At 46.3% G+C, this 27,222-nt stretch overlaps 1 protein-coding gene across 1 annotated transcript in view; it reads right to left on the bottom strand.

Moving 5' to 3' along the window:
• Nucleotides 1–7,196, bottom strand: part of Susd6 (sushi domain containing 6) — a 118,262-nt gene extending 111,066 nt beyond the window's left edge. Inside the window, exon 1 of the mRNA XM_004649292.2 lies at nucleotides 7,070–7,196. The gene's annotated coding sequence lies outside the window, so the exon portion shown is untranslated. The remainder of the gene's footprint in view (nucleotides 1–7,069) is intronic.
• Nucleotides 7,197–27,222: the final 20,026 nt, after the last annotated feature.

The following is a 27,222-nucleotide window of genomic DNA, read 5'->3' as shown; positions in this document are numbered from 1 at the left end:
GTCTCCCTCCGCTTGCAAATAAATGAAAAAAAATAAATAAAAAGACATAGATCCTTTTGTGAATAATAAAGGTTTGTCAATCACCACCTTTGAAGTCTGTAAACCCACAGAGGGTCTGTTGCTGCCACCAGAAATCCTAGGCTTAACTTCCCCAAACCAATCCAAGGAGCTCTGCAAAAAAATAAAAACGAGGGCTGGAGAGATGGCTTAGTGGTTAAGCGCTTGCCTGTGAAGCCTAAGGACCCTGGTTCAAGGCTCAACTCCCCAGGACCCACGTTAGCCAGACGCACAAGGGGGCGCACGCATCTGGAGTTCGTTTGCAGTGGCTGGAGGCCCTGGTGCGCCCATTCTCTCTCTCTCTCTCTGCCTCTTTCTCTCTCTGTCTGTTGTTCTCAAATTAATAAACAAACAACAACAACAAAAAAAAAATTTTTTAAATAAAAACAAAATGTGTGCATGTGTATGGCTGGAGGTATATCAGGACACACCACTACCAGGTAATTTCAGAGATCTACAAACACTGGCTACAGTGACAAGGAGTCACAAGTGTTTCTGCTTGAGAAAATGCTTCAGTGATACCCTGTTTCAGGGATGCTACGTGAATTCTTGGGGTGCAGCCTTCCGATGTTTCCAGAGTGGCTATTTTCCTTTTCTGAGATATAAGCGCCAGGAAGAGTGCACCCCAGACACCACCAGGGTCTGAAACCAGCTAAGTTCTCACTACAGTTGCTATACCTCCTGCTATCCCTAAACCCAGTACGTTGACAGACCCAACTGTCCCTTGGCCTTGACAACAATAGTTAGCCTTTCCCAGCTACAAGGATGCAGCTCAACACCACTGTGAGGTCTACCACCTGACAAGAGACCTCCACAGCCAGGTGAGAAACTGCAGGATGAAAGGCCAACTGGAAGAATCCTGCTGGTTTCTAGCCCAAGAGTGTGGGGGCGGGGAGGGGGGGGACAACAAAAGACATGAGCACGAAGAAGAAAAGACAACACAGGTGTCCGCCAGAATCTCTACCTTCTCACATAAAAGACTTTTTACATGGTTACATTCATGAACAGTCATCCAAAGAACAATGGTGACTGCCTCGAACCTAAGCCATGGTTGAGTGAACAGACTTCCATGCTCAAGGTCAAGTCACTCCAAGGGTTGCCTGCTTCCTGAGTCTCAAATCCACAGCTATTGGCGCTTGCAAATACACATCAAAAAGCCTTGAGCCCCCAATCCTAAACTGCATTCTTTCCTCCTATCTACAGGCAGACAGTCCTCCCCCATCACAAGCAGTATTTCTCAGTGCTATTTCTAAATAGCGTACTGTGTGGCCATATGACTTAAGAGCATGCATTTTCTAAAACACCATTCCACTAAATGAAGTTATTATTGCATATGTGGATGCTATGGTTTTGTTTTGTGCTTTTGAAGCACAATCTTACTTAACTGCCAAGCCTGGCCAGGAACTCACTATGTAGCCCACACTGGTCTCAACCTCCTGCCTCTACTTCCCACAGCTTCATTTGTCCCCTAAAAATTCAGGTATTTAAAACTTAATCCTCAAATTATTTCTTTTGTTTACCTGGTTTTTTGTTTTGTTTTTTCAAGGCAGGATTTCACTCTAGCCCAGGCTGACCTACCTCAATCACATGGTCTTCCTGACTCCGAGTGCTGGGATTAAAGGCAGGTGCCACCACACCCAACTTGAATTCTTTTTTTGTAAATATTTTATTTATTTATTTGCAAGAAGAGAGAGAATGGTCACACCAGGGCCTCTTAGTATTGGCGGGTAATTAGTATTAGATGAGATCATGGGGGTGGGGCTCCCATACCACCTTCAGTGGCTTTACAGGAAGAGGAAGAGGAAGAGGAAGAGGAAGAGACCCAAGCTACACCAAGATTGCTCCATTCACCATGTGATGTTCTGTGCCACATTATGATGCAGGATGCTGGCACCAACTTCTTGAACTTCCCAGTCTCCAAAACCGTGAGTCAAATAAACATCTTTATAGATCACCAAGGTTGAGGCATTTTAAGTTTCAGAAAATGGACTTAGAACACTAAGAGGGTGATCCTTGTACAGAAGCAATCTCACAGAGAAACCAGGACAATTTTTCCTCACGTATTGTCTCAAAGTTTACCCTTAACTCAAATGTCACAATCTTCAACATTCAAGGCTGAAGTGAAACAGTATCTGCTTTCAAGGTTAAAAACAAGAAAAAAAAGCTACAGGATTCCTTCCTCCATCTGTTCCTTCCTGTTCTTGAGGGAATGCTCCCACAAGAATCCCTAGAGTCCAGGCAGTTAAAAGACAAAAAAGTAAACCCTGCTTGTCAGCTTCAGCTGGACTGTATGCCAACTCAGGAGTTCAGTAAATTTTTTATGTATGGCAGATACACAACCAGGCCCAGTGCATCTCCAAGTGGATTCCATTGCCCAGCCACTACCTTCTGTGAATTCTCAGTAAGAGAGAAACCAGAGGGAAAAGGCAAGGACCTGTGCTTTCGGGCTTTCACTGCCAGGAAGCAGCAGTTTCCTTCTCCCAGTTTGCCTGTTTTGGTACCGAAACAAGGAACAATATCTGTCTCTCAGACTTCATTGACTTTTTTGTTTTAATTTATGTATTTGAGAAATAAAGGGTATGGGGAGAGACAGAGAGCCCAAATGCATATCGTGCCAGGGCCTCTTGCCATTGCAAATGAATTCCAGGTACATGCACCACTTTTTGTGTCTGATTTTACATGAGTACAGGAAATCAAACTTGGCCCAGAAAGCTATGCAAGCAAGCACCTTTAAACACTGAGCCATCTCCCCAATCCATCACTGACTTTTTAAAAAAGACACCATATTGCCCCAAGCCTACAGAGAATTGCATAGTAAACTGGTAGTCAGGAGACCTAAAGACATAGGAAAAAAGAAAATGTACATCTCAAAAAAAAGAGCAAGGCATGGGGCTCTCTACTTCCTGCCAAACACATAGCAGGAGCTCTCTGTACTTCCTTCTTTTAGTCTAAGAAAGTCTCTCTAAATCTTAAAAATAAAATAAAAAGAGCAAGGCTCTGTTGTTGTTTGGTTTGGTGACAGTCACACTGTGTATCCCAGACTAGCCTCAAACTCATGGTATTCCTGCCACAGCCTCCCCAGTGGTGGGATTAAAGGTATGTACTACCATGCCCAACCAAAAGCAAGTTTTTATCTGAGAAATGGAAAAGCACAGCAAAATAGGAAATATACTTAAAAAGTTTTCTTTTGGGGGCCAGGCATAGTGGCACACACCTTTAATCCCAGCACTCTGGAGGTAGAGGCAGGAGGATCGCCGTGAGTTTGAGGCCATCCTGAGACTACATAGTGAATTCCAGGTCAGTCTGGGCTAGAGTAAGAACCTACCTCAAAACAAACAAACAAACAAAAAAAAACCTTTTCAAAGCCAAGAGAATGACTACCTTCGCAGGGTACATGTATGTGTATGTGTGAAGGAGGGGGTGCAACAGGCAGGAACTGCTGCCCCAGCAACAGCCAAGGAAGAAATCCCCTGTCAGAAAGATGCATCATTACACAAGAGTTCCAATTCAATGACCACACCATGGAGACCAGCCAGAAAACCACAAAACACTGAGCTCTTGCCACCTGTCAGCCTGCAACACCTCTTTCTACCTGTCTGCCTCATTTTTCAATGGGCCTAAATCCCAGGTTTTGAGAAGGCTGGGGGGATAAGCAAGCCAAACTCTGCCATGTGACGCTGGGTTTGCTCTCACGGTTTAAACTTTGAGCACCCAGAAGCCTAACAAAGTCAGTGAGGATTTATTTCATGTATCATTCCTAAAGAGATTTTAAAAGGGGGGGGGGGGGGCTGGAGAGATGGCTCAATGGTTAAGGTACTTGGCCTGCAAAGCCAAACAACTGGGGTTCAATTCCCCAGTACCCACATAAAGCCAGATGCACAAAGTGGCACATACATTTGGAGTTCAGTTGCAGTGGCTAGAGGCCCTGGCGTGCCCATTGTCTCTTACTCTCTGTCTCTCTGCTTGCAAATAAACAAAAATATTTTTTAGCCAGGTTTGGTGGTGCACACCTTTAATACCAGCACTTGGGAGGCAGAGGTAGGAGGATCGCCAAGATTTCAAGGTCACCTTGAGACTACCTAGTGAATTCCAGGTCAGCCTGGGCTGCAGTGAGACCCTTCTTCAAAAAGCCACGGGGGAGGCTGTAGAGATAGCTTAGCTGTTAAGGTGCTTTTCGGCAAAGCCAAAGGATCCAGGTTCAATTCCCCAGAACCCACATAAACCAGATGCTCAAGGTGGCACATGCATCTGGAGTCTGTTTGCAGTGGGAAGAAGCCCTGGTGTGCCCACTCTCTATCTGCCTCTGTCTCTCAAATAAATAAAAATTTAAAAAGTATTTTTTAAAAATAAGTCTGGGGCTGGAGAGATGGTTAAGTGGTTAAGGCACTTGCCTGTGAAGTCTAAGGACCCATGTTCGATTCTCCATATCCCACATAAACCAGACACACAAGGTGACACAAGCATACAAGGTTACCCAGCACACAAGGTGGCGCATACCTCTGGAGTTCAATTGTAGTGGCTGAAGGCTCTGGTGTGCCAATTCATTTTCTCTCTCTCATTAAAAATTTTTTTTCTTTAAAAGCACTGTGAGGCTGGGGAAATGGCTTAGTGGTTAAGGCATTTGACTACAAAGCCTAAGGAATTCCAGGTCATCCTGAGCTAGAGTGAGACCCTACCTTGAAGATTTAAAAAAAAAAAAAAAGAAAGAAAAGAAAAGAAATCAAATCTCCACAGGGCTCCTTTCCCCGCCCAGCTCCCAACACGGCAGGAACTCCTTAAACTATCTTTTCCTTCCACGGTTTTTCCAGGCCCTCCACATGGTGCCCTTCCTTGTCTCTGTATTCCCTCAATAAATATAGTAATTTAATAATTATCAAAAAAATCACTCTGTGGACAGGAACAGAAATCCTATCTACAGGCTTCAATTCTGATGCTGTCCTCTCTTTAACTTACTGGGCAAAAGTTTCTTAAGCAGCAAATAGCCACTAATGAAAACTAACACCACAAACCAAAATAAACTGACTTAAAGACTGAACTCCATAGCAACACGACTGGGTTCTGTTTTACTCATCACAGTATCCATAACACCTGGCAGCGCCCAGAATACATTCCATAACACATAATACTTGTGAAGTTCACAGACAAAAACGAGTGAACAAGTAATAGTTGCTTAAAAACATAGTACTGAGGTTCAGTGGTTAAGGCGCTCATCTCGGAAGCCTTAAGGACCCCCGTAGCCACATAAAGCCAGATGCGGAAAGTGGCACATGCATCTGGAGTTCATTTGCAGGGGCTGGAGGCCCTGGCAAGCCCATTCTCTGTGTCTCTTTCACTCTCAAATAAATATTTTTTAAAAATAGTGCTGCGCAAGCATAAATGTGTGCCTTGGAGAAAGAATTAAGGATGTCCATGCTCTGAGAAACAGCTTGAATGAAGTAGCAGTGCTTTGTGCAAGTTCTAGAGACTTGGCCTTTACCCTTTCCTGAACTTCCAGGTCCTTGCTCTGGTAAGCCCTCCTCATCTGCCCTGCTAGGCTGAATGGGGGGGGGGGACCCCTATTCCCACAGTGGACTCCCTACTGCCTGTTGCCTTCCACATGGCAGGAGATCTCTGTACTTTTCTTCTCTTTACCTCTTTAAGTCTTAAAAAAGAAAAAAGAGTGAAACTCTCAGCACAAGTTTTTGAGTAAGGCCTCAAAAAGTTTTCCATACTACATTGTTGCTTTCTTAAATTATTCCTTCTCCTTTTCTATGATATAGAAACACACACATACACACACACACACACACACACACACACAGACAGACAGACCAGAAAAATGTTCATTTCAGCTTGAATATGCATCCAACTAAAAACGCAAAGCTCAGAACTCAGTGCCACCAAGGGCATGTCTCTACTAGCCTCCGCTAAGTGGTGACAATATGGGTGTAGAATTCCCAAAGCAGAAAAAAAGTGATTGAGCGCGTGTATCTTTCACACATTATTTTTTTTTAAAGCCAAAGAGATCCAAATAGCAAGTGAATTAACCATTGTGAAGATGATGTAGAAAGAGAGTGAATACTTATGACTTAATTGAAATGGAGAATACCCCTGCAACTCCAGACAAGACACTCAGCCCCCACCCTCGCCCCCGTTAGCAGGTCACAACAAAGCGCAGCAAACCGTGCCTTGTCACCCACTGAAAAACGCTGTGGCAACAAGCCGCAGGGCCGAGGGCCTCTCAGCGGAGACGTGACGTTCACCCCCCCACCCCCCACCCCCCGGAACAGTCAGTCCAAAGGCTCGATTCCCACGCCTTTTCTCCGGGGTCTTGCAATCAGTCCTCTTAACCAGACGCCCCTCCCAATCCCGTTACAGGTAACTTTTTCCACTTCAGTAAGGAAGAGTCAACTCAGCTAATGCTTTGAGTCTATTTAAGAAAAAAAAAAAAAAACAGGCATTAAAAAAACAAAAGTCTCTGTGTGTACACACACACACACACACACACACACACACACACACACACAAAAGCAGGAAGTGACTTCAATAAGTTTCAGCTCAGATAATAAAAGTTTGTGAGACTGAAGATGAGAGGAGGCGCAGGGTGGGGGGGGGGGGTCCAGAAAGCTCACGCACGCACACGCACACACACACACGCGCGCGGCTGCATGATATTCCCAGGAAATCCACCTCCGCCACGGCAGCCCGGCCCGGACCCAGCAGGACCGCAGCTCCGGTCGGCCGGAGGGGAAAAAGCACGCCAGCAAAAGAAGAGGGCCTCAGCTCGGCCCTCCCGGCTCGGCCCCAAGCTCCAGGACACCAGCCAGTCCGGGTGGTCCTCCCTGGGCCACCTTAGCGGAGCTTTTTATTATTTTCTTTTTCTTTTTTTGCCAGTAGCGACACCGGGCGCTCCCCCCGCCCCCTCGCGAGCTTCACGAAGCCGGGTTTCGATGCACCCCGACTCGAACCCTGTCAGCCGACCTTCGCGCGCCAATGACACAATGCCGGCCGGCCGGCCGCGGTGACAACTCACCCCCGAAGCGGCGCAGAGACCTCCGGGCGCTCACAGCGTCTTCCGCGCCGCCGAGTCCCGTCCTCCTCCTCCGCCGCCGCCGCCGCCGCGCCGCGCGCAGCCGTCTCGGGGGTCCCAGGTGACGCCCCGCGTGCCCCGGTCTGGCTCGCGCTGGCCGGCGCGGCGGGAGGACAGAGAGGAAGGGGAGCCCGAGGGAGGGAGGGAGGCGGCGGCGAGGCGGTCGCCGGCTTCGGGAGAACTGAACGCGGCGGCGGCGGTAGCGCCAGCGTCACTGGCCCAGCTGTACGGCGCGGGCGGGGAAGGCCCCGCGAGGGGGGGGTGGGGAGGGAAGGGAGTGGGCGGGGCCAGGCGCGCACGCAACAAGCGCCGGCGTCGTGCCGCGGAGACCTCCGGGCGGCCGAGTCGCGCGCATGCGCTGCGGAGCCGGTCGGAAAGCCGACGGAAGAGACTGGCAGGGTGGACGCACTGGCCGGGAGTGGGAGGGGGGGAGCCTTAAAGAAACAGTCGCTCTGATTGAGCGGGCGCCTACTTGCTGTGTGGTACCGGCTCGAACCTCTCGGTGCGTTTACGGTGCACTCTCCGGATCTTTGAACGGATCTGGTTTAAATCTTATGTAGAGTTTTGAGGGAGGGGGCTGCTCATTCGCACACGTTGCGGGTTTTTTGGTTTTTTTCTTTTTAGCTCTTGACCTCTCTTCTGAAGCAGGTGATCAAATCTCCCCTACTAAGCAGGACTCCTGGATTGTGGTGCGAGTGCCTGTGTAAATGCAGCTCCAGCCATTCGGGTCCAATGAAGCTGAGCGCGAATCCGCTTTAGCAAGCGTGCCTGATGTTTCTGCACACTAGAAGGCACACGGTGGGATCTCAAGGTTGAGAACCTGAAGTTCGAGCAAGGACTGGCGGAGCTGGGGCCGTCCCCGCTGTTCCTGACCTCACCTTCCTGTACTATTGTCCTGCAAATCCTAAATGACCACTTTGTGCACTGGCCCACTGGGTCTTTCATTGGTGATCTCTCACTGGATACATGTTTACAAGGTTCGTGGTCCCTTAACGGTGGGAACCGTGTGGCTTTTTGTTCCCAGGTCCTTTTCCTGGCCTGCTTTGCCTTAGGGGTGCTCAGCAACTGTTGGGACGATCCTACTGGACAATCGGGGTGGCCTTGGCCGCCTCTTGAGAGGACTCAGGCAGGCCTCCTCTCCCAGTTGTGCTCGCTCGTTCTCTCCCCCTGCCCTTCCCCCTCGGTCTGTCCTCCCTCCTCTCTCATTGTGCTAGAGAGAACCTCAAGCCTCATATATGCTAAGCAAACACTCTATCACTGAGCTATAACCCCCCGGAAGAGGGTTGTTGTTTTTGGTTTTGTTTTCTCTTTTGCCAAATGCCCTTTGGACATGAAGTCATCTCAGAACCTCTCACCTAGAAGGCTTTCAGGAAAAAATGCTGTTAATTAACCGTGTGTGTCCTTGAAGTAGTTCAAGACATGCAGAGTGCTCCCCACACCCAAACACACCCATTCTCTAGAGAGCGCTACCCTTCTGGATCCCTGAGCAACCCATCATGCATTGTTACCTTTTCCATAAGCCTGCCCTTGCTCTCTGCCTTAAAAAAAAAAAAAAAAAAAAAAGATTAAGAGGGAGAGAGAGTGAGCGAGAATGGGCACACCAAGGCCTCTAGCCACTGCAAACGAACTCCAGATGCAAGCGCCACCGTGTGCATATGGCTTATGTGGGACCTGGATAATCGAACCTGGGTCCTTTTACTTTGCAAGCAAATGCCTTAACCGCTAAGCCATCTCTCCACCCCTCTCTGCCTTTTCTTCCTTTCCTGGGGTATGTGGACACCTGCCCTCTCTGTACATTTCCCCATCCTAGTGGGGCTGCACTGTCCAGACCATTCAGAGGCTGAAAAGCAATCATCAGAGCTACATGTGGTGAGGCCCGTTTGTAACACCAGCATTCTGCAGGCTGGGGCAGGAGGATTCTGAGTACAAGGCCTGTCTCAAAAAAAGAGAGGGGGGCTGGGTTTGGTGGCTCACATCTTTAATCCCAGCACTTGGGAGGCAGAGGTAGGAGTGTCACTTTGAGTTTGAGGCCACCCTGAGTCTACCTTGTGAATTCCAGATCAGCCTGGGCTAGAGTGAGACCCTACCACATAAAAAGGGTGGGGGGGGGTGGCAGAAGGAAAAGAAGGGGGGGGGAGAAGAAAAGAAAAAAAAACAGAACAGTCTACTTAAACTTGTGGTCCTAGCAGGAACACCCAAGGCATCAGATACAAGTCTTGGGAAAGAGACTAGGAGAAAGGAAGCCAGAGGCAAAGGTGGAAGAAGAACTGGAAAAGACAAATGGGAAGGAGGGGGTGGGGGGGGAAACAGGGAATAACATAGGCCAAGTCATCTGGGACAGCAGCTGAGACCCAAGCCCAAGCCCTAACACGTGAGACCTCATGAAGACTCGCCACTTCTCACAGTGCAAAGTGGGCACATTAATCACTCCCCACCACAGTCTACAGGCTGAGAACAAAGTTCTCAGCACAGGTTATGCTCAGGGCTCTCTACAATCTGGTGGAAATCCAACTACTTGCCACACAATTGACCCGTTAGCCACCCATGCTGCCTGTTGACCTCTACCAAGCCACACCCGTCACATATCTGCACCTGTGCCCTGCTGTTCCCTCTACCTGGAGTGCCCTTCCCCCGCGTTTATTTTTAACTTCACCACCTTTCCAGAGCTCCTCTGCCCTTCTGTGGTGCCAGTATCAGAGTGAGTCACTTTTTTCACTAGCTTCCCACTCCTCTCTGTCCTTCCTACGTGAGACTCCACTGGTCTCCTTATAGACCTGGGCCAAAGCTCTCCACACAACCCGCCTATGAGCTTGCTGTTCTTCAATGTGCAAAATGAAGATGGTCCTCCCTAGTCTACAATAAATATTAATGAAGAAATATCCCAAGAGGAGGATTAAGAATAATTTGGATTTAGAGATTTTAAGGTGGGAGTAACATGGTTTTAATGCGGGGGAGAAAAGAAACTCTTGTGGTTGTTTTGAGTACTTTCTATTTATTTATTTATTTATTTGCAAGCAGAGAAAGAAGAGAGACAAACAGAGAAAATGGGCACATCATGGCTTCCAGCCACTGCAAAGGAACTCCGGATGCATGTGCCACTTTGTGCATCTGGCTTTACATGGGCACTGGGGAATTGAACCCCGGTCATTAGGCTTTGCAGGCAAGTACCTTAACCACTGAGCATCTCTCCAGCCCTACTGTGTTATTTTATAGTCCCGGAGAATCAAATGCAGCTTTTCATGTATGCTGGGAAAGCCTTCTATCACTGGGTTACACCCCCAGCCTGACACTGATTTTCTTTTTTGAAGATGAGGATCTCACTATATAGCCCAAGCTGGCCTTGGACTGAAGATCCTCCTGCCTCTACATTTTGAGTGCTGGGATTACAGGTGTGTGCCACCATGCCTAGCTAACCTACCAAGTATTTTACAAATGATTACTTAAAAACTTATAAGTATTTAAAAAAAACAGGTTTATTGAGATAAAACTCATCATCAGTTCACAGCTGGAACGTACAATTGTGCATTGACATGTACGTACAGTATTGTACAACCAGTACCACAATCAATTTAGAACATTTTCATGACTCCAGAAAGAAATTGTGAATTTCCTCCTTCATCACCCCAAACCTGCCCTAAGCAACAGTCTACTTTCTGTCTCTAGACTAGACATGTCTATCCTTTATTGTATTTATTTACTTATGTTTTGGCTCCTTTTGAGATAGGGTCTCACTCTAGCCCAGGTTGGCCTAGAATTCATTCTGTAGCTACAGGCTAACCTCAAACTCAGAACAATCCTCCTACCTCAACTTCCCAAGCACTGAGATTAAAGGTATGCATCACCACACCTCTGGCTTTTAAACTTTTTTTTATTTTTCTGGTTTTTCAAAGTAGGGTCTCACTCTAGCCCAGGCTGACCTGGAATTCACTATGTAGTCTCAGACTGGCCTCAAACTCTTGAACTCAAAGTGAGCTTCCCACCTCTGCCTTCCAAGTTCTGGGACTTAAGGCATGTGCCACCTGGCTTAAACTTTTTTTAAAAAATATTTTCTTTATTTATTTGAGGGAGAGAGAGCACGAGAGAATAGGTGCACCAGGACCTCCAGTCACTGCAAAAGAACTCCAGATTCATGTGTTCCCTTGTGCATCCGGCTTATGTGGATTCTGGAAAATCGAACTGGGATCCTTTGGCTTTGCAGGCAAATGCCTTAACTGCTAAGTCATCTTTCCAACTCAAACTTCCTCCTCCTCCTCACTCCCAGTAGGGTTTTGCTCTAGTCCAGGCCAACCTGGTGTTCAATATGTACTCTCAGGGTGGCCTCAAACTCACGGCGATCCTCCTACCTCTGCCTCCCGAGTGCTGGGATTAAAGGTGTGCGCCACCATGCCTGGCTAAAATTAGACATTTTTTTTAATCAACAATTTTCATGCATGAACACAATGTAATTTGATTATAAGTTCTTCCCATTGCCTTTGTTTGCCCCCCCTTCACTCTCTTCCACTGAACTTTTCTTTCCAACAACAACATGCCTGTTGTGAACTTTTGATAAAATATGATCATATAATAAGTGGTCTTCACAATTGGTTTTGTTTCTTATAACCAACATGAGTTATAACATGATGAATTTTAAGGCCAGAGGTAATTGTTTTATTTTCACTCAGTTATTTAGACCCTACCTTATTCTAAAAGGACTTAAGATAGTTCTATCATATTCCTGGGTCCTCCTAGAGCTCCACTTCAAATCTTCATTGTTGTTGGCTATGCTGAGTATCAAACCCAGGACCTATGTGCATGCTAAGCCAAGCTTTTTACCACTGAGCTATGTCTCTAGCCTCAAAATAAATTGTAACATTCTGAATTGAAGCACTGGAAAAGACAAGAGAGCCGGGTGTGGTGGCGCACACCTTTAATCCCGGCACTTGGGAGGCAGAGGTAGGAGGATCACTGTGAGTTCAAGGCCACCCTGAGATGACAGAGTTAATTCCAGGTCAGCCTGGACCAGAGTGAGACCCTACCTCGAAAAACCAAAAAAAATAAAATAAAATAAAAGTCAAGAGGGGTTGGACTAACAACTGATTCATGAGAAGTAGAAGAGCCAACCATACCAATTTGCCTGGAATTGAGGGGTTCCTGACACATGGAACTCCCAGTGTTAAAACTACTACAAGGCTGGAGAGATGACTCTCAGTGATTAAGGTACTGGCCTGCACCTCCTAAGGACCCTGCTTTCATTCCCCAGTAACCCCATAAAGCCAGATGCACAGTGGTGCATGCATTTGAAGTTTGCAGTGGCTGGTGCCCATTCTCTCTGTCTCTCTTCTGTCTTTCTCTGCTTGCAAGTAAATAAAAAAATTTAAAAAAAAAAAACTGGTACAGTTCTGGGGTGGAGAGATGGCTCAGCAATTAAAGTGCTTGTTTGCAAAGCCTGCCAGCCTAGGTTCAGTTCCCCCGTACCCACATAAAGCCAGATGCATAACGTGGCACATGCATCTAGAATTTGTGTGTGGCAGCAGAGGTCCTGGAATTCCTATATTCACTTTCTCTCTTTCTTCCTCTCCCTCTCCCTTCTCACAAATGAAAGTATTGCTTTAAAAACTCATGCAGGGCTGGAGAGCTGGCTTAGCAGCTGGGGCACTTGCCTGTGAAGCCTGAGGTCCCATGTTCAACTCTCCAGCTCCCACATAAGCCAGACGCACAAAGGTGAGGCAAGCACAAGGTCACACATGCCCACTAGGTGACTCAAGTGTCTGGAGTTCAATTGTAGTGGCTGAGGCCCTGACATGACAATTATTTTTTATCTTTTCACAATTTTTATTAACATTTTCCGTGATTATAAAAAATATCCCATGGTAATAACCTCCCCCCCCCCGCACTTTCCCCTTTGAAATTCCATTCTCCATCATATTACCTCCCCATCTCAAACATTCTACTTACAAATATACAATACCAACCTATTCAGTACCCTCCTCCCTTCCTTTCTCTTCCCTTTATATCTCCTTTTTAACTTACTGGCCTCTGCTACTAAGTATTTTCCTTCTCACGCAGAAGCCTAATCATCTGTAGCTAGGATCCATATATGAGGGAGAACATGTGGCGCTTGGCTTTCTGGGCCTGGGTTACCTCACTTAGTATAAACCTTTCCACATCCATCCATTTTTCTGCAAATTTCATAACTTCATTTTTATTTACCGCTGAGTAGAACTCCATTGTATAAATGTGCCATATCTTCATTATCCACTCATCAGTTGAGGGACATCTAGGCTGGTTCCATTTCCCAGCTATTATAAATTAAGCAGCAATAAACATGGTTGAGCACGTTCTTCTAAGGAAATGAGATGAGTCCTTAGGATATATGACATGCCAATTTTCTCTCTCTTTAAAAAAAAAGAAAAGCAGTTCTGGGCAATGCAAGATGTTGGTCCCTACTACAGGAAGTTAGAAGGCAGGTTTTTCCTGCTTCTCCCAGGAATCCAGCCGGGAGCGTGTATGCCCTAACCCGTAAACCCTTGCAGAACAGAGGAGTTTGGCGTTCTGGGAATTAGGAAGGCCCAGAATATGTTCATGGCATCTTTGTTGCTGGTTATGATGCATAACAGTAGTAATGACAACTGCTATTTTTTTTTTTTCCAAGGCAGGGTCTCACTGTAGCACAGGCTGACCTGGAACTCACTCTGTAGCCCCAGACTGGCCTTGAGCTCATGGTGATCCTCCTACCTCTGCCTTCCCAGTGCTGGGATTAGAGGTGTGCGCCACCACACCCGGATTGATAACCACTATATATAGAACACCCACCGTGTGCTAGGTACTTACTTGGTAAGAACTGTATCCCTGTAACTTCTAATCTGGCAAAAATCCTCTAAATCAAGCACCAATACCATTTCACTTTGGAAGCTCAGAGAGATACTCAAGATTTATCAAAAACCACATGACAGGTATGTTGCAAAACCAGAATTTGTTCTTGTTTGCCTGTTCCAAAGGTCACTCTTTTCCAAATCGCATAACTCTCTCCAACAAAAACAGCCAAAAAATGTTCTTATATCTCTGATGATCTCTCTCAAGGGGCTTCTTTGCACACCAGCTAATTTTATCCTCAAGACCTGAGTACACATCGATTTTACCTAAAGAAGTTAAGACACCCAGCAAATATATGGCTTGTCTGATCTAACACAGGAGTTAGTATGGGTTTTGTGTTTCAATTCAAGATTCCTTGGGCAGCCTCCAAAGCCCAAGAAAGAAAATCTACAAGGGGAGGCGGAAGTACTCCCTTTGCCACAGAAAGCATGGGTAGACCATGGTGCTCCGCAAACCTGAGCTGAGGGATGGCTGCCATTCAGATAAGGAAGTTCTGAGTATGTGAACCTGCCCCATCATCAGGATATATTCTGTGAGGGTTGCTAGGTGCCTGGGAGAACCAGACTTGGTGGCCCAGTCCCCAATGGCACTGGTCAAATAGGTTTGCTGAGTTCACAGCTCAGATCACAACTGCCCAGTACAGCAACCATGATTCCCTCTTCACCCCAACCCAGCCCTCACCTGTAGAATATGTGTACTGGAGTGGACAGCCCACCTCCTGCTTTTTTTTGTTTGTTTGTTTGTTTTTGTTTTTGTTTTTTGAGGTAGGGTTTCACTTTAGTCCAGGCTGACCTAGAATTCACTATGTAGTTTTCAGGGTAGCCTCAAACTCACAGTGATCCTCCTACCTCTGCCTCCCAAGTGCTGGGATTAAAGATGTGTGCCACCACACCCAGCCCACCTTCTGCTTTTTAAAAATTATTTTTGTTTATTTAATTTATTTATTTGAGAGACAGAGAAAGAGGCAGAGAAAGACAAAATGGGCGATCAGGGCCTCCAGCCACTGCAAATGAACTCCAGATGCATGCACCACCTTGTGCATCTGGTTTATATGGGTTCTGGGGAATCAAGCCTGGAACCAGGGTCCTTAGGCTTTACAGGCAAGCACTTAACCGCTAAGCCATCTCTCCAGCCTTAAAATTTGTTTTTAGTTATTTATTTGTAAACAGAAAGAGAGACAGACTTTTACTTTTTCTACCTCCTGCTTTAAAATAAAATTCATTTGACGTGTATGTATGGGCACACCAGGGTCTCTTGCTACTGCGAACAATGCCAGAGGCATGTTCCACTTTTTTTTTTTTAATATTTTATTTTTATTTATTTAGGTATTTATGTGTGAGAGAGAAGAAAAAGGCAGAGAGAGAGAGAATGGGTGTACCAGGGCCTCCAGCTTCTGCAACCAAACTCCAGAAGCATGAATTGCCTTGTGCATCTGGTTTGCATGGGTCCAGGGGAACTGACCCTTGGTATTCAGGCTTTGCAGGCAAGTGCCTCAATCACTAAGCCATTACTCCAGCCCCATGTTCCACTTTGCATCCACCCTAAATGAGTGCTATGGAATTGAACCCCAGTTGTCAGGCTTTGCAAGCAAGTGCCTTTAACTGTTTCACCATGTTCCTAGCCCCTCCAGGGTTTTTTGTTTGTTTTTCGTTTTTTGAGGCAGTCTTGCTTTAGGCCAGGCTGACCTGGAACTCACTATGTAGTCTCAGGCTGATCTTGAACTCACAGGGATCCTCCTGCCTCTGCCTCCTGAGTGCTGGGAGTAAAGGTGTGCACCACCACATCTGGCCCCCTGCTGCTGAAACACTGAAGTGACCACATTTTTATTCCCAACACAGGTCAAGTAGTCTGGGTAAGAGGCTGGGCCCATTGTCACATAAGGGAAAAGCAAGATAGAAAAGAAACATCCAAGCTGGAGGTGACGGCTCAGCGCCTCTAATCCCAGCACTTAGGAGGCTGAGGTAGGAGGATTGCATCTATGAGTTTAAGACCAGCCTGCCCTAGAACAAGAAAGTAAGAAAGAAAGTAGAAAGACAGAAGAAAGAAACAAAGAAAGAGAAGGAAGGAAGGAAGGAAGGAAGGAAGGAAGGAAGGAAGGAAGGGAGGGAGAGAAAGAAAGGGAAGGAAGGAGAGAGAAAAAGAAAGAGAAAGAAAGGAGAGAGAGAGAAAGAAGAAGAAGAAAAAAAAGAAGCCGGGTGTGGTGGCGCAGGCCTTTAATCCCAGCACTCAGGAGGCAGAGGTAGGAGGATCGCCATGAGTTCGAGGCCACCCTGAGACTACATAGTGAATTCCAGGTCAGCCTGAGTTAGAGTGAGACCCTACCTCAAAAAAAAAAAAAAAAAGAAAAAGAAAAGAAAAGAAAAAGGAAGGAAGAGGGCAAGGGAAGAAAGAAGAAAAGAGGGAGGGAGGGAGGAAGGGAGGGAAGGGAAAAGGAGTGGGGAAAGGGAGTGGGGCATGGGAGGGAGAGAGAAGAGAACCCATCTGTATGGCCCCAGGTGGCCCGGGTGATAACCTGGTCAGAGAACAATGCCAGACCCAGTAATAATACACACACTCACTGTTACCTTTGCTCAAGAGCTGGGCAGGGACTCTGGGAGACAGCCAGCTGGGAAGGAGGAAGGGACTTGGGGACAGCTAATGGCCTGAGGTTTTTGTAGCCCTGGCCAACCCACAAACCCCACCCACACTACTTTCAGTCTTGTGACAGTGCAATCTCTTGGTGACTCTACCTCAAGGCTTCCCTGATGGTTCATTTCCCTGTGATCAAAGGGAAAGAAAAGAGGGCCGTGTGGTGTGATTGGTTCTGCTAGCTCTGAGCTGCCCGTAGATGGAAGAATTAGGAAGCCTCCTCATCAGACTGTCAGGGAAGCAGGACAAAGCTGAGAGGCCCTGGCAGTGCCATGTCCCTGAAGAGATCCTGGCTCCAGGACATGTCCCCTACACTAGAAGGGGAAGAAAGAGAAGGAGGCAGATAGAATGGGCATGTCAGAGCCTCCACTGCAAAGGAACTCCAGATGCATGTGCCATCTTGTGCATCTGGCTTACATGGGTCCTAGAGAATCAAACCTGGGTCCTTTGGTTTAGCAGGCAAGCGCCCTAACTGCTAAGCCATTCCTCCAGCCCTTAGAGAGAAGTTAGAGTGGAAATGGGCACAGCAGGGCATCCTGCCACTGCAGTGGAACTCCAAATGCAGGCACCAGGGTGTGAACCAGGCCTAGTGTGGGAACTGGGGAATCAAGCCCAGGCCACCAAGCTCTGCAAGCAAGTGCTTTTAACTGCTGAACCATCTCACCAGTCCCAATTCATGGTGTTTTGAAGTTGCTGATAATGGAACCCAAGTACAGCTTTATTCCTAGATGTGTAAATCAATGCTCACCAAGAAGCTTCACAAGATAGAGTATATACTGCCTGCCAGGTACTGTACTTATAGACTTTATATGAAAGATCTCATGAATATGAAAAGAAACCTCAAGAGGGGCTGAAGCCCTAGGTTTGATCCCACAGCAGTGCAAAAGACAGACAGGCACATACACAGATACACAGAATCTCCTGTAATCCTAGTGATAATTAATCTATGGCATAGACATTAATAGTCGCTATTTTGTACATAAGGAAACTAAGACACTGAAAATTTAAAGATGAGGCTACAGTTGTAGTAACAGTCCTGCCTGTCCCTCAGGGAACATAATGATAATTTGCACAGCAAAAACAAATATGTTGTTTTGGACTGGAGAGATAGCTCAGCAGTTAAAGGTGCTTGCCCTGAAAAGCCTGATGGCTTAGGTTTGATTGCCCAGTACCCACATAAAGTCAAATGCACAAATTTGTGCGCATATCTGGAATTTGTTTGCAGTGGCAAGATGCCCTGGTGTGCACATTTTGTGTCTGTCTATCTGTCTCTCTGCCTCTTTCTCTCAGATAAATAAATTAAATATTTTAAAAGTATTTTATATCTGGAGGGACTGCTTAGCAGTTAAGGCATTTGCCTGCAAAGCCAAAGGATCAAGGTTTGACTCTCCAGGACCCAAGTTAACCAGATGCACAAGGGGGCATACACGTCTGGTGTTCGCTTGCAGTGGCTGGTGCGCCCATTCTCTCTCTATCTCCCTCTCTCTCTGTCAAATAAATAAATTAATTTAATTTAATATTTTTTAAAAAAGGTATTTTTGCCAGGTATAGTTGTCCATGTTTCTAATCCTAGCACTCTGGAAGCAAAGGAAGGAGGATCGCTGTGAGTTTGAGGCCACCCAGAGACTACATAGTGAAGTCCAGATTCCAGGTCAGCCTGAGCTAGAGTGAGACCCTGCCTCCAAAAAAGTCCCAAAAACCAAAAATAAGTAAATACATACATAAATGAAATCAGGGATGAAATATTTATCTCAGAGAAAGTAGCAAATTATGATCAGCCCTTATGTCAACACAAATTGTTAAACGCTTACAAAATGGAAATGAGCTGGGCATGGTGGCACACGCCTTTAATCACAGCACTCGGGAGGGAGGCACAGGTAGGAGGATCACCATGAGTTCGAAGCCACCCTGAGACTACATAGTGAGTTCCAGGTCATCCTGGACCCTACCTCAAAAAACCAAAACAAAAAACCCCGGAAATCAAACATTTATAACTGGGAAAAAAAAATCAAATAGCTTCCTGTATCCACAGAAGCCAATGTGTAGGAATAGTGGAGGGGGCTGACCCAACCCAAGTCACCCAGGGTTAGCCACCGTCACCAGCAGAGCCACCAGGGTGAAGGAAGACAGCCAGATGCTCAAGACTATCTGTTTAACTGGGAAGGTGGGTCTACAGATTAGTCCAGAAATGCTTGACCCGGCCTCCATGCATTGTTTCCCTCTGTCCCTTCCTACCTCACTCCCTTTAGCTGTTTGTTTCCTCTGACACCCTTGGATCCCCAGATACCAAGGGACATGAAGCTGGCAAAAAAAAAAAAGCCTGCCTTCCAGTGGTGGTTGGTGCCCAAATCATTATGAATGCCTGACCTCTAGTGGTAGAAGGGAAAACACAGGCCTCAGCCCTCTGGTGTAAAGGTTAGATTCTCATAGGACTACCCTTCAGCAAGCACCAGGCAGTCCTGGGGGAGAGGCAAGAGGACCATAAACAGAAGCACATTTTTGTTGTTGTTGTTGTTTTTCCAAGGTAGGGTCTCACTCTAGTCCAGGCTGACCTGAAACTCAATCTGCAGTCCTAGGCTGGACTCAAACTCACCGTGATCCACCTACATCTGCCTCCCAACTACTGGGATTCAAAGTGTGCCCCGCGGTGCCAAGCAGAAGGACGTCTTCAAATCAGAAGGCCTCAACCACCGCCTCACAAGATATGCCCCCTTTTGCTCCACAAGATATGCCCACTTAGATAGCAAGCATTTGCTCATACCCATACTACCATGGAATAAAGATCTTAGATATCAAATTTTGCTTGCCCACATCATTGCAAAAACAAAAAAAGATGCACGTACATATTCATTAAGAGAATGTTCAAGAATTATCATAGCACCATGACTCATAGTAGCAAAAAGCCCAAACGTCCATCAACAAAATGGGTTAATGGGCTGAGGCACGTTCATATGGTGGCACACTGTTATTCGGAGGATGAAAATGAACAAACTTTCAGTTCACAGAGCAGGGATGATTCTCAAAACTACTCTTTTGACTGGAAAAAGGCAGACATTTTTTAAAAAGTGCATGGTATGTTTCATTGTAAGCCAGGGAGTCAGAAAGGAGGCTAAAATAAAAGTGGAGACAGTTTTCCTTGGGTGCAGAATAGATTTAGTGTGCAGCACAGGCTTGGCTTATAAGCCAAGTGAGTGCTCTACGGCCAACAAGCAGGGCTCAAGGCTTTCGTAACAGAAAAGAACATTCTTTGGGGAAGATAAGCAGGATGGAGGTAAGATGAGCCTTGGAAAATAGTGTGGTAAGTCCACTGGAATGTCTAGGTCAAGAGGCAAACCAGCTAATTTTGTATTTCTCAAGCCTGTCAAAATACTGTTGAAACATCCCAGTTACCTGATACCTGCATGGTGGTTTGCTCTTGTCAGGAAAATCTCAACGGCTTAGGGCAGGATTAAAAAAAAAAAAAACTTTTTAAAAAATATATTTTTTTTTATTTATTTGAGAGAGAGAGAGAGGAAGAGGCAGAGAGAAAGAGAGAATGGGCACTCCAGGGCATGTAGTTACTGCAAATAAACTCCAGATGCATGTGTTCCCTTGTGCATCTGGCTTACGCGGATCCTGGGGAATCGAGCCTGGGTCCTTAGGCTTCAAAGGCAAATGCCAGCCCTAAAAACTCCAGCCCTAAAAACTTTTTTAATTGACAACCATAATTATAAACAGTAAACCATGATAATTCCCTCCCCTCCCCTTCACAAATTCACTCTTCGTCATATCCCCTCCTTCTCTCAAATAGCCTCTCTTTTATTTTGATGTCATCATCTTTTCCTTTTATTATGAGGGTCTTATGAAGGTAGTGCTAGGCACTGCAAGGTCATGGATATCAAGATAGAGCAGGAGTTTTGTTCTCTCACTCTCTTCTCTCCTTTAAAAGGTATTATTTGGGCTGGAGAGATGGCTTAGCGGTTAAGTGCTTGCCTGTGAAGCCTAAGGATCCCGGTTCGAGGCTCGGTTCCCCAGGTCCCACGTTAGCCAGATGCATAAGGGGGCGCACGCGTCTGGAGTTCGTTTGCAGTGGCTGGAAGCCCTGGCGCGCCCATTCTCTCTCTCTCCCTCTATCTGTCTTTCTCTCTGTCTGTCACTCTCAAATAAATAAATAAATAAAAAATGAACAAAAAAAATTAAAAGATATTATTTAACCGGGAGTGGTGGTGCATGCCTTTAGTAACAGCCCTTAGGAAGCAGAGGTAGGAGGATCACTGTGACTTTAAGGACAACCTGGGACTACAGGGTGAGTTCCAGGTCAGCCTGGGCTAGAGGGAGATCCCAGTTTGCAGCAACTGGAGGCCCTGGAGTGCCTGTTCTCTCTGTCTGTCTCTCTTCTCTCGATCTCTTTCTGCTACAAATAAATAAAATTTTTAGTTTGTTTTACAGTGCATACGATATTCTAGTGTTCTGCTAAGTGTTTAACTAAGTCCTCAGCCCAAGAAAACTTTGTTTTAAACATTGAAACAGAGCTTTTTAAAAAAACTATATTTTATTTTTATTTATTAGAGAGAGACAGAGAAAAAGTAAAAAAGAGAAAGAGAGAAAGAACGGGTGTCCCAGGGCCTCCAGCCACTGCAAACAAATTCCAGATGCATGAACCATCTTGTGCATCTGGCTTACGTGAATCCTGGGGAATTAAACCTGTATCCTTTGGTTTTTCAGGCAAGCGCCTTAACCATTAAGCCATCTTTCCAACTCAAATTTTTTTTTTAAAGGAAGTTACTTTTAGAAGCTGTCTCTGGGAAGACTTCCAGGATGATGAAAATGTTCCATTTCTCCTCCTCCTCTCTTACTTTCTCCCTCACCCTTCCTTCCCAGGCTAAAGTCCATGTCACCAAGCTGAGCCTATGTTGCTTATGTGGCCTCCCTCTCCTCTTTCCTTCCTTATCCTTTCTCCACCTGCTCTTCCCTTCTCCTCCACCCCCTTTATTTTATTTGAGAGTGACACAGAGGCAGAGAGAGAGAGAAACAAAAATGGGTGTGTCAGGGCCTCCAGCCACTGCAAATGAACTCCAGATGCATGCACCCCATTGTGTATCTGGCTTACGTGTGTCCTGGGAAATTGAACCTCGAACCGGGATCCTTAAGCTTCACAGGCAAGCGCTTAACTGCTAAGCCATCTCTCCAGCCCTCTCCTCCCGTTGTTAACAAATAGTCTCATGTATTGCAGCCTATTCTCAAGCTGACTATGGAGCTAGGATGTCCTTAAACTCCTGATCCTCCTGCCTCTACCTCCCAAGGGTTGGGATTACAGGTGTCCATCACCATACCAGGATTCTTTCAGCGTTTTTGGAGATAGGGCCTTACCATGTAGCCCAGGCTGCCCAGAACTAGAACGTGTGATCGTCTGGCATCAGCCTCCTGAGTGCTGGTAGGGCAGGCATGTGCTGCCACACATGGTTGCTTCTTCTTTGCGTGGTCATGGGAGTCAAACCCAGGGTCTTGCACATTCTAAACCCTACCACTGATCTACATACCCCAGCCTTGTTTAGTTTCTTGATCTGAGGTGCAAAGTATGCAGGTGTGTTTATTGTGAAAAAGTTCCCAGAGATGTACATTTAATATTTGTGTCCTTTTTTTTAATCAGAGAAAGAGAGAATTGGCATGCCAGGGCCTCCAGCCACTGTGGTCAAACTCCAGATGCATGTATGTGTGTATGTATGTATGTATGTATGTATGTATGTTTGTATATTATATCAAGGATAGAGCCTTCAGGCCTGAATCTCAATTCCTCAATAATGCTGCATTACCTGTCCCAAACCACTCTAAACTATCCTAGCAGGGTTTCTCAACTAAAAGCTCTGGTGAAACCATGGACAAAATGGATCTTGGTGGGGAGCAAAGCTAATTCTTCATACAAACCAATTTTTTTTTTTTCAAGGTAGGGTCTCGCTTTAGCCCAGGCTGAGCTGATCTTCTGGAATCCACTCTAGTCTCAGGGTGGCCTTGAATTCACAGTAATCCTCCAACCTCTATCTCCCGAGTGCTGGGATTAAAGGTGTGCACCACCACACTCTGCGTACAAACCAAGTCTGATGGTGAGATGCTTAGCCTTGGCTATTAACTGGCCTGGTCTGGAACTTGCTTTGTAGTCCACACTGGTCTTGAACTCATGATCCTCCTGCCACAACCTCTTGAATGGTAGAAGTGCAGGTATGTACTACCACGACCTGATTGATGTGGTGCTGGAAATAGAAGCCAGGACTAAATGCATGCGTACACACACACACACACACACACACACACAAAATCTCTCAAATAACTTTGAATACACCCTTTAACCCAAGCTGCTCTCACTCTTGGTTGGAGAGTCTGTTTTATTTTACAGATGGTAGAGAAAACAGAGAAGAACCAAGATCTATCAGTAAGATAATAAGATGGCTTACTGCCCACCATGAGACATGCCATCTCTACCACATTTGCCAGGGCCCAGGAGAAACTTCAGAAGAAGCAGTGACATGAACATTGCTCTTACTGCTAGCCTGACAACCAGCTCCAAGGTGATGGTGACAGATACAGTAATCAATCAAAATCTACCAAAGCATAAATCCAGAAGCTACAGAGAACTCAACACTAAATCAGACTGCCAACAAGCCTGCCACAGCTCAGGAAGCATTGTAAAAGAGGGAGCAGAAAGATTGTAAGATCCACAGAGTGGGTAGGAATACCCTGAGGACAGTTCCCCACTACCCCGTAGGGACTGACTGAGGTCTTCATGACCCCACAGTGGATATCATAATCCCACTGAGGGGGGCCCCAAGGCCAATTGGAGCAAAGGCAAGGGGATCAAAAAGTATATTATATATATATATATATAAACTATTTTTTAAATATATGTATTTGCAAGGAAAGAGAGTACATGGGCACAATAGGGCCTCCTGCCATTGCAAATGATCTCCAGAGCACCACTTTGTGCATCTGGCTTTACATGGGTATTGAGCCTGGACCAGCAGGCTTTGCAAGCAAACACCTTTAATTGCTGAGCCATCTCCCTAGCCTCTGAAAAATATTCTTTTCTGTTAAATGCAATGTCCTTTAAATTTAGTTTCCCCGTCTTTGAAACTGAGTTATTATTTATGCAAACAGGGTCAGAGAAGCAGACTTTTAAAAAAAATATTTTATTTATTTGAGAGAGAGAAAGAGGCAGATAGAAAGAGACAATGGGCAGCCCAGGGCCTCCAGCCACTGCAAATGAACTCCAGAAGCCTGTGCCACCTTGTGCATCTGGCTTTACAGGGCACTGGGGAATCAAACCTGGGTCCTTTGGCTTTGCAGACAAGCACCTTATCCCCTAAGCCATCTCTCCAGCCCTGAGAAGCAGACTTTCCATTGGGGACCCCAGCAGAAGGGAAGGAAGAAAGACAATGTTAACAATGAAGCTAGATGTGGTAGTTCAAGCCTGTAAACCCAGCATTGGGGAGACAGATGGAGGCAAAAAGATGGTGAGTTGGAGACCAGCCTGAGGAACACTGTGAGACCTATCTCCAAAAAGAAAAGGTTAAGAATTCTAAGAAAAGGTGGGAAACGTTAAAGCTAGGCAGGGTCCTTCTACGCACAACATCTAGTACTGTGTAGGCTGCATACCCAAACATGGACCGGCCCAGGTTATGTGAGAACAGTTACCACAAGAATCTTCTGGCCTCTCTGAGGTGATAGGTGGCATTTAGAAAAGGATCTAAACCAGGTGTGGTGGCGCATGCCTTTAATCCCAGCACTTGGTAGGAGGATGGCTGTGAGTTTGAGGCCACCCTGAGGCTACATAGTGAATTCCAGGTCAGCCTGAACCAGAGTGAGACCCTACCTCGAAAAAGAAAAAGAAAAAGAAGAAAGAAAGAAAGAAAGAAAGAAAGAAAGAAAGAAAGAAAGAAAGAAAGAAAGGGGACCCAGGAGCCAGGTGTGGTGGTGCACACCTTTGATCCCAGCTCTCAAGAGGGCACGATAGGAGGATAACACTGAGTTTGAGGCCAACCTGGGGTTACAGATGAGTTCTAGTTCAGCCTGGGCTAGAGTGTAACCTTATTGAAGAAAAGGGAGACAGAAGACTCTAAGGGCAGGCTGGTATTGATTTTCCACGTGCACTGAGGCATTCCCCTACTCATATCCATGGGGACTGGCTGCTCTGCATCCTGGCAGGGACACAATCTCTCCGGTTGTAATGAAAAGCCTGTCTACAGGAACTGCTGGCTCCCACAGTTACATACTCTTGAGCTCAAGGACCCCTTCCCGTCACCTGTAGCTCTCCGCATTCTCGCTACTTACTGCAGTCCAGATCCTTTTCCAGACTCCACTCCAACATTTTCTCCTGCTCTCATTTTCCCAGCCTTCCCCATGGAGAGAGTGCCTGCCCCTGTGCCAATCCAAGCAGATTGCTGAGGGAGGGCAGGCTCAGAATTTTGGTTCGTTTTTTTCTTCCAGATAGGGTCTTGCTCTAGCCCTGGCTGACCTGGAATTCACTATATAGTCTCAGGGTGGCCTCGAACTCATGGTGATCCCTCCTACCTCTGCCTTCTGAGTGCTAGTATTTAAAGTGTGCACCACCACACCGGGCTCTTCTTTGGTGAAAAATACATTCAAAGAAAAACTAATGTCAGGGAAACTGGAAGGATGAAAGCTCTTCTCCCAAAGGCCAAGAATAAGAGGGGAAAATGTGACAAAGGAAAACTGGACTCAGAATGCAAATACCAACTGAAATCTTTTCATCAAGACCCAAGCCTCCAGCCTCTCAACAGCTCCCCGGGGAATGTCCTCAGCTTCTGAAGTCACTGCCCAGGAAAAGCCTGGCTCTTGAACTGAGCCAGACAATGACAGCAAAGAGAATTTGCTCAGCTAATGGAACATTCAGGCCGCAGACACTCGTTTTCAGGAATGGTTCTAGGACCATGGCTTCTAATAAATTACATGTACACACAAGGCCTCTGTTTTTTTTTTTTTAAAGCATGTTTGCATCCACAAGAATCACTAGCTCTGCTTTAGAAATAACCATGGGGGTTCAGTAAAGGACCTCCCTTATTATGGTGGCGCGCACCTTTAATCCCAGCCCTCGGGAAGCAGGGGTAGAAGGATTGGCTTGAGTTCGAGGCCACCCTGAGAATACACAGTGACTTCCTACAGATGTCCTTGAGCAGGTCAGTGTAATCAGCCAAAATGGTCTTTCATCAAGTCTTTTTTTTTTTCCTTTTTTTGGTTTTTTGAGGTAGGGTCTCGCTCTAGCCCCAGGCTGACCTGGACTTCACTCTGTAGTGTCAGGCTGGCCTCAAACTCACTGTGATCCTCCTACCTCTGCCTCCCGAGTGCCGGGATTAAAGGCACATGCCACCACGCCCCGCCCTCATCAAGTCTTTTTTTAGATCTTCAGGTCTCTTTTTTTAATCTTCTGTTGTTTATATTTTATTTATTTGAAAGATAAAGAGGTACACAAACACCATATATATATATATATATATATATATATATAGAGAGAGAGAGAGAGAGAGAGAGAGAGAGAGAGAGAGAGAGGAGAGAGTGACAGACTGAGAGAGAGAATGGGCATGCCAGGGCCTCTAGCCACTGCAAACTCCAGACTCGTGTGCCACCTTGTACATCTGGCTTACACATGGGTACTGGGGAATCACACATGCCAGGTAAATGCTCTACCACTGAGCCACAGCCTCGGGCAATGTCAGCAGAGACACAGCTCCACACTGTCACTATCAGCAACCTGAGGGATTTCCATGATACTCTGAGGACTTCAACTTGGAGAAGCCCAAGTTCTGTGGCTTTGCTTCTATGCTGAAAAAAGAAAAATTCAGAGGACTAGCCAGCATAAAGAGGAGCTGGAGGGGTTCCTTAAGATACTAGGAAAGTCACTCCAGAGGAGAATGAAAGCACTCGTGAGAGAGAGCATGGATGTGGGTTTCTCTAAGAACAGGTCACATTTCAAGTGTCCTGGTGGTGACTGTAGTTAGGCTTTTTAGAAGCTTTTTGGAATCCATTGCTTAGTGGTTTTTTATTTTGTTTATTTATTTTATTTTATTTTCTTGAGATGAAGTCTCACTCTAGCCCAGGCTGACCTGGAATTCACTATGTAGTCTCAGGGTGGCCTCGAACTCACGGCGATCCTCCTACCTCTGCCTCCCGAGTGCTGGGATTAAAGGCGTGTGCCACCACGCCTGGCTGCTTAGTGGGTGTCTAAGGGACCCTCCGCCTCCTCTCTCTTCTACTCTTCAATAACTGAGATTATGGAGTAGCTCCAGAGGTGCCTCGGATGGGGCTTCCATGTGATGACAGTAAACCAGGAGCCACTGGGTTGCACGAGGGCTTTAGGACATGTCTTTTACTATAAATGAGGTTTCAGAAGAGATTCCCGGAAATTTGTAGGTTTACAGCTGGGAAAGAGGGAAAGACCTTAAGCAGTTTGGTGAATTGTGCTAGAATTCTTGCTTCTCTGCTGGTGAGGGGCTTCAACCAGACTCCCAGGTATGTGTGGGGATGGCGGGAGGGAGGGGGTGCGGTTCTTGTCACTTCATGTCACCCAGATTTTCCCTGTCTCTCTTGCAGGCCTCAGCCTCTCCTTTTCATTGGCATCTTCATCCTGA

This window comes from Jaculus jaculus, chromosome 7, assembly GCF_020740685.1.
Source record: "Jaculus jaculus isolate mJacJac1 chromosome 7, mJacJac1.mat.Y.cur, whole genome shotgun sequence".
NCBI lineage: Eukaryota > Metazoa > Chordata > Mammalia > Rodentia > Dipodidae > Jaculus > Jaculus jaculus.
This window is presented reverse-complemented; position numbering and strand designations above follow the sequence as displayed.